The sequence below is a fragment of the Gossypium arboreum genome, chromosome 1 (assembly GCF_025698485.1).
Source record: "Gossypium arboreum isolate Shixiya-1 chromosome 1, ASM2569848v2, whole genome shotgun sequence".
Taxonomy (NCBI): Eukaryota; Viridiplantae; Streptophyta; class Magnoliopsida; order Malvales; family Malvaceae; genus Gossypium; species Gossypium arboreum.
In genome coordinates this window covers 119945580-119953322 of record NC_069070.1, presented here as the reverse complement: position 1 = coordinate 119953322, position 7743 = coordinate 119945580, and the positions used below count along the sequence as shown (strand labels likewise).

The 7743-nt window shown below is 30.5% G+C and overlaps 1 long non-coding RNA gene across 1 annotated transcript; it reads right to left on the bottom strand.

Moving 5' to 3' along the window:
- Positions 1–3143: 3143 nt before the first annotated feature.
- LOC128295780 (uncharacterized) lies at positions 3144–4135 on the bottom strand. The gene is made up of 3 exons (XR_008286335.1): positions 4007–4135; positions 3701–3764; positions 3144–3432 (listed from the first exon to the last, which is right to left on the bottom strand). It is a non-coding gene; the product is annotated as an uncharacterized LOC128295780 (long non-coding RNA).
- Between the last annotated feature and the right edge of the window lie 3608 nt (positions 4136–7743).

The following is a 7743-nucleotide window of genomic DNA, read 5'->3' as shown; positions in this document are numbered from 1 at the left end:
GATCTTAGTAATGGGAAAGTATGTATCTAAAAAATCAACTCTAAATTTTTGAGTAAATCCCTTTACAACTAGTCTTGCCTTATACGTTTGGATTGATCCATCTGGTCTAAGTTTCTTTCTAAAAACCCATTTATTACTAATAGGTTTACAATCTTTAGGTAAGTCCACAAACTCCCAAGTATGATTAGAAATAACGAAATTCTAGCTCATCGTTAATAGCATCTCTCCAAAAACTAGCATAAATTGATTTTACAACTTCATCATATGTTTTTGGATCCTATCTATTAGGAAAGTATGAGCAGTGAAATCACTTATTGAGTCTAATTCAACAATTTCAATTATAAAAGAAATAAGGAAGTTAGGATCAAAACTAGTTAAAGTTTTTTGTCTTTTACTCTTCCTAAGTTCATCATCATATTGAGAATCCCTAGCGTGTTTACTAGAAGAGGAAGAATCATGTTCATCTAACTGTATGTCGTGCGTTATAACATATTTCTTTAAAGGGATGATGTTTTCGAAGAAAATAACATCTCTAGATTCACAAATAGAATGATCATGCAATGACATAAATTTATATGCCGTATTGTTTAAAACATTACCAATAAAAGCTGCATCAAAAGTATTGCAGATTAGGAGCATAACTTTTCAATAATTCATATGGGGTGCAATCTAATTTTTTTATAAGGCCCTTTGTTAAGAATGTGATTTGTAGAAAATACGACCTCCATCCACATATTGTCAAACAAGCTAGAACTTAGAAGTAAGACATTCATCATTTCTTTTAAAGTTCTATTCTTTCTTTCAGCTATGTCGTTTTGTTGTGGAACATAAGGGGCAGTGGACTCATGTATTATGTCGTGTTTTTCTCATACTTCTTTTAGAAAATTAGTGTTATATTCACCACCTCTATCGGATCTAACCCGTTTTATTCTTTTATTAAGTTGGTTTTCTACTTTTACTTTTTAAACAAGGAATGTTTTATTAGCTTCATTTTTTGACCTTAGGAGATAAACATTTGTGTATCTAGAGTAATCATCTACAAAGGTAATATAAAAGTGTTTTTCTTCTTTACTCTCTATGTTTCTAAAATCTGTTAGATCTGTGCGAATTAATTCTAAAAGAACAGTCTTCCTATTAGCAATATGTTTGAAGTGAGGTCTACTATGCTTTGATTCAACACAGATTTTACATTTATTAAAGTTTTTATCTAGATTAGGAAACAATTTCATTTCTTTAAGCATTTTAAGGGAGTGAAAGTTCACGTGTCCTAATCTAGCATGCCATATATCGAGAGACTCAAGAATGTAAACAGAAGTATAAGTTTTATTAATAGCATTAGACACAGTCTCAATCACAAACAACCCTTTACTCGGGTAACCTTTTCTCTTATAGTTTCCATTACGGGAAAGTACAAGTTTGTCGGATTCAAAGACTAGTTTAATGTCTGCCTTATTTAGAAGTCCACCACTAATCAAGTTTCTACGTAAAGCAGAAACGTATAAAACATTATTTAAAACAAGTGTTTTGCCAAAAGTAAGCTTAAGTAAAATCTTTCCTTTATCGAGTACTTCTGAACTACTAAAGTTACCCATTTAGACTTGTTCACCTTCAGCTACATTTTCAAATTTGATGAACATCTCTTTATTGGAGCAGAAATGTTTAGAAGCGTTCGTGTCTATTATCCACTCAGTGTCATTTTCCACTAGGTTGACCTCGGAGACCACAATAGTGACCACATTGTCTAAATCTTCAATCAGGTTCGCTAATGGTTTGTTCTCATTCTGATTGTGACTTCTGGAGCCATCAGAGTGTCGAAAGCATTGGTATGCTCCGTGTACTGGCTTACTACATACATAGCAACTTATCAAGTTGTTGGACTTTTGAATCTTTCCAGGTTTCTTGAATTTTGCAAGCTTATTGGATTGAGACTTGGTTTTCTTCTTTGGACTCCTATCATTCTTAAACCATTTAAGTTTAGGACCAGAAGAAGATTCCACGAGGTTAGCCTTAAACTTGTCTAAATCTATTTTTGGGCCTTGCACTTTTATTTAAAATTAATTATATTTCGAAAACATATTTAAATTTGGATAATAATAGAATTATTGGACAAATCTATTTAAATTGCAATTGAATAATGATAATGATTCATTTATCATTTAATTTTGTTTTTATTTTCTTGAACAATTTCATTATAGGTTCTGATCATATCTGATAACCTATAACTATCCACAACCCCTCCCCAACCCATAAATAGGAAGATAATGCACTTTTGTGTACTCGAACCCTCGTCCTCCTGTATTGGCAACAATGTCCATGACAATCTAGTTAAGACTTAATCGACATCTATCATTTAAATTTAAATATAACAAATTTTTTTATACAATGATATGTAAGAAATTAAGAAAAATATTTATTATATAAATTTAAATATAAATTATGTTAATGCAAAATTTACCTTCCAACTATAATTAATTTGCAACTTAAGAAATAATTGATAGTTGATTGATATATTTTTAACTAAATTAGTATATTCTTATTTTGATGACTTGTGTGGTTTATTAGCGACGCATCTTTGAAGTCAAACAAGCAAAAATAAAAAAAAAATTTGAATTGAACACTTTTAATATAATTCAAATTCCCCTTATATAGAAGATTAGGTCATAGAAGAACTTTGATACTAGAGACATATCAAACATTACAAGTATAATTAAAAACCTTTTACTTGACTATTTTAGTGGAAAGAAGTGGTTATAATTGAATAAGTCTTATTAAATTCTATATATGCATGGCATGATTAGGTTAAATATACACATTGAGAGAGCATTTTATTTATCTATAAAAGAACTATTTATTTAATGCAAAATGTTAACAGATTTGAAGGTAAGATTAATTCTGTAGTTGTTTTTTTATTGAAATAGTTGCCATAACTTCTTGAACTATTTCATTGTTGCCTACTTTCAAGTTGGCATACTTTAGAATAAAAATATTGGATTATCTGTTGTGGGATTATTAGGATGAATTAAAACCCAAAACATAAAAACTAATTGAGTTGAAGTTGAAGAATTGAAGATTGGTTTCTTGCATATAGATGATGTAATGGGCCAAATTTGCCCGGGCCCAACAACCAAAAACCAAAATTAAAAAACAAATAAAAATTAAACCAAATTAAATGTCCACAAGTCCAAATTACATAACCCAATTTCAAACCCAAACCCAAATATAAAACCTAAAAACCGAATTAATCCTAGCCCAATACTCAATGGCCCAACAACTAATAGAGCCCGATAGGCCCAATCCTTTGAAAGTTCTTGGGAACCCTAACCCTAGCCCCATTTGTTTGGCGCCGCAACAGCCTCCAGCATCCTCCAGCACTACCATCGATCACGCCTCCACGTCGACACAACCATACCACCTCCGTACACCGCCACGTACCTGCAACCAGACAAGCAGACGACAGCAAATAGAAACAAAAAACAACAGAATAGAAAAAGAAGGGGGCTTGTATTTTTATTTGGTGGGGATGAGTGTTCGGATATAAAGGATTCCTTTGATTTTTGTAAAAAGGGGTGGATTGAAAAAAAGGAGAAATCAATTAAAAAAAATAGTTTACCAAAGGTGATTCGCTTTTTTCTCTGTTCTTATTCTTTTTATCTTGTTTTGAATCTACTGGACGAATCTAAAAAAGGGAGAGTTCATTTACTGTTTTGGTATCGATTTGGTCGACGTTGGCTCCTCCAGTCGAAAGTTGACAGATCCTTGTAGGTCTGGTTGAAACCGCGACGGTGGTGGAGGCACGTTATGCGCCGGTTAAGCCCACGAGCCGACCAAAGGGGGAGCACACGCATATTAATAAAATAGAAATCAGTTCAAAAGCAGTTTACAAAAAAAAAAGGAATATACTCAGAGGTTATTAAGGGTGTTTATTTCATTTTTCTTCCTTTACTTTGAATCGATCCAGCAAATATACGAAAAAAGGGGGAAAGAGAGCAAAAAGGGTTGAGAGTACCTTCTCCAGCCACTGTTATTCGCGTTCGAGATGGATTAGCGGCGGGGCTGATCCATTTGCGCCCTAGCAAAGAAGGAAGGGAGAAATCCCTTCTGTTCCATTCGATTTTGGGACAGATGCATTTGGGGTTTCTTATGCATAAGCCAAACGACGTCGTTTTATGTGTGGTGGAACCCGCGTGTTGACCCGACCCACATTCAGATCCACGCCTTTGTTTAAAAAAGGGATAATTGCATGATTCGTCCTTCCCTTTCGCACTACCATATGATTGGGCCCCAATTTTAATTTGCTTTATTTTTAATTTGCCTTTGTAATTTGCGCGTGTTTCCACTTTGGTCCGTGCCTCTGCGCCTCGTTTTGGGGGACTCGGGACATTTGCGATTTTAATCCCTGTTTGTTTGGGTGCGTTTAATTATGGTCTTCAATTCTGCTTTAATAATTGTATTTATTTATAAATTGTTCTCTTAATTTATTTTTGTTTCAATTGAGTTTCTTTAGTTTAATGATTTTTCTTTTATATATATTTTTAAAACATATTCTTCTTCATTATTTTAAAATTATTATATTGTTTAGTTTGTGATTCCTTCTATTCATATATATATATATATATATATATATATTAAGGTTTCTTTGGGTTTTCAAAATTCATTTAATATTTATTTTAAATAATTCCATATGTTATTATGTTATGCATTATTTCTCATATAAATATGTTGTCAATTTCATATTATTTTATGTACATATTTCCCTTTTTAATTTATTCACGTATATATGTATATATATATATATAAAATTTGTTTATACACAATTTCTCTCTTTTAGAGATCTCATTTTGTTTTTTACATCTTTATCTATCACTTTTATATATGTACTAATTCTATTAAGCTTTTATTTTATGTGTTAATCAATTTTAAGGCAATATATTTTTTTAGATTATTTCAGTATTTCATATTTCTTTTCATGCAATATTTATTTTAGAGCTCCTCCACAATTATTACTTATCTTCATTATGTACTTTACTTCAAATTCTCTCATGTGTTGCCCAGTTTTAAATTTTTAGGTTAAAATTATATACATGTATTGGTTTCAAAATTTTTTCTTCATTTATTTTAAATCTATTTATTATCATTCAAAATTTGTTTATATTAATTTTCCATGTATATGTTGTTTTATTATGTATTGATTTGTTATTCGTCATGTATATTATTTATCCTTTATTTCTATTATATCTTCATTATACATTGTTTACATTGACTTTTATTGTTGCATGTATATCATCACCTTTAAGTAGATACGTTTTGTTTTTTAAAATATTTTTGTATGTTATTTGCTCTAAATTTCTTTTACAATATTTATTTTAATCTTCATTTATATATTCTTAGTTTTTTTTATATGCAAATCATTTCAAACCCTAACATGCGTAGCTCATTTTTAAAATTTTTATTATTAATGGTTTTTGAATTGTTGCACATTATATTGACTCCTATTATCCGTATTAATTTGTATATTATATATTGTTTTTTAGTTTTCATTTCATTTCATACATAATTACTGCATATTGTTTATTCTTCATTTGCATTATCATTTTAATTGTTGTTCATCTATATTTGAAAATTGGTTGTATTTCCTTATAATATGTTTCTTTGGTGAATTATATTTTAGTTTCTCATTAATGTTCTAAATGAGATATGAACTCATTGTCATGCTGTGTATATTAATTCCTTTTTTTATGTTTATACTATTATTCTTCGCAAAGTATATTTTTTGTATGTACATTATCCCATATCATTGTTTTCCACTTGGTTTACAAGATGCGGTTTTATAAAGTCCAAATCTTTAAGATTAATTCCGTTTCATTTCAAGTCAAGTTATTAAGGCGTTTTAAGCTAGTTTTATAATTATTCATTTAAAACCCCTTTAAAACGAGGGCGATATTCGATATTTGGCAATTCGCGGAATCGTGCCCTAACGTGTTGGGTTGCAATTTCTCGTTTGTTCAAAATAATCGAAGGTCCCTTTTGAATTTCACTCACGTTTTCTAAAAACTCTTCAAAACGAAGGTAATATTCGATGTTTGACAATTCGGGGAATCATGCCCTATCGTGCTGGGTTGCGATTTCATGTTTGTCCAAATTGATCCTTTAGAATTTCACTCATACTCTCTAAATTCGAAAATAAGGCAATGTCTGATATCTAGAAATTCGAGGAGTCGTGCCCTACTGTGCTGCGTTTCGATTTTCCCGTTGGACAAGATAATTGGTCATCCTTTTGCGGTTTTCAACATATAAATTTTTGGAAGTCAAAATTTATCATGTTTTCGAGGGCATAAAGGATCATGTCCTATTGTGCTGGATGTAATGCTATATTCCTCTTAAGCAAGAGAATTTTGATGACCAACCCGGGTTATTCAAATGTCATCGAAAGGGAACCACATTTCAAAAACGTTTTTAAATCTTAGAGAAAAGGACAGTATTTAATTGATTTGGTACCAATTTTGGGCGTAATGAGGGTGCTAATCCTTCCTCATGCGTAACCGACTCCGAAACCCGTTTTCTCATATTTTCGTAAGACCAAAATCGTTGTTTTAGTAAAAAAGAAATGTTTTATTAAAATAACTAAATTTTTAGGTGATCCAATCACACCAAAACAAAAGGATCGGTGGCGACTCCATATTTCTATTTTTCAAAAAGTCGATCGCCCGTTTTTTTTGGCCCTAAAAAGATGGTTTCGAGAGATGACATATTAGTCTTTTAATCAATTTGTTCATTTTCGATTAGACTAATGACATGTTTAGGTTCATCTATTGATATAAGTTATCTTTTTGTATTACGATCCGACCATGTAATACCGCTTAGTATTAGTTAAACGTTAGATAACCATTAAGCCAATATTTACTTTCATTTTTCTTTGTGCAAAAACCATTGAGGACAATATATAAAATGTATTAATATAATTAATGAATATTATCATTAAACCAATTTGTTCAAAAAAATAAACCCCAAATCTAGACCCTTAACTTGAACTTTAAACCTTAAAACCCAAGTTTAAAATTAGGGGTTCAAGATTCGAGGTTCGAGTTTGAGGTTTAGGGTCAAAATTCTGAGCTCAGGGTTCAAGGTTTAAGATTCTAGGTTCGGGGTAAAAAATTTCCAAAATTATATATTAATTACATAGAAAAAATTGTTAAAATGACATTAGATAATTGGAAAAAGACCATGAGTGATGTGATGGAAAGGATCCATAAAATAATTTTTGAGCTCTCAAAGTAGTTCGGACTCATTCAAGCCTAATTTAAATCATAAGTACGTTTACATACCTCTTAAGTCCCTTTTAGTTTAAAAATTAAATAAATTAATCACTTAGAAAAAAACAGGAAAATGAGAAAAACATTTGACATATGTGTTTCTTGTATAAAATTCATTTCTTTTTCCTTTTATTACCAGGATAATTTTGACAAAAATCATTAATACCATTATTAATTATTCTTATTTATTTAGTTTCAATTAATTACTTTTAATTTTGTAATAGACATCAACTTAATTTTTTTACCAAAATGTAGCATTCATATCGTATATCCATAGAGAGAGTGAGGTGGGGAGAGCCAGAACCACTGTTGTCATTTTCACATGTCACGAATTTTTTAAATATATTATATACCTTATTCATTGTTCTAATTTCCCTTATCCGTTTATTCTTTTTATTTATTTATTTTGGGATGAGAAATGATAATATAGGAA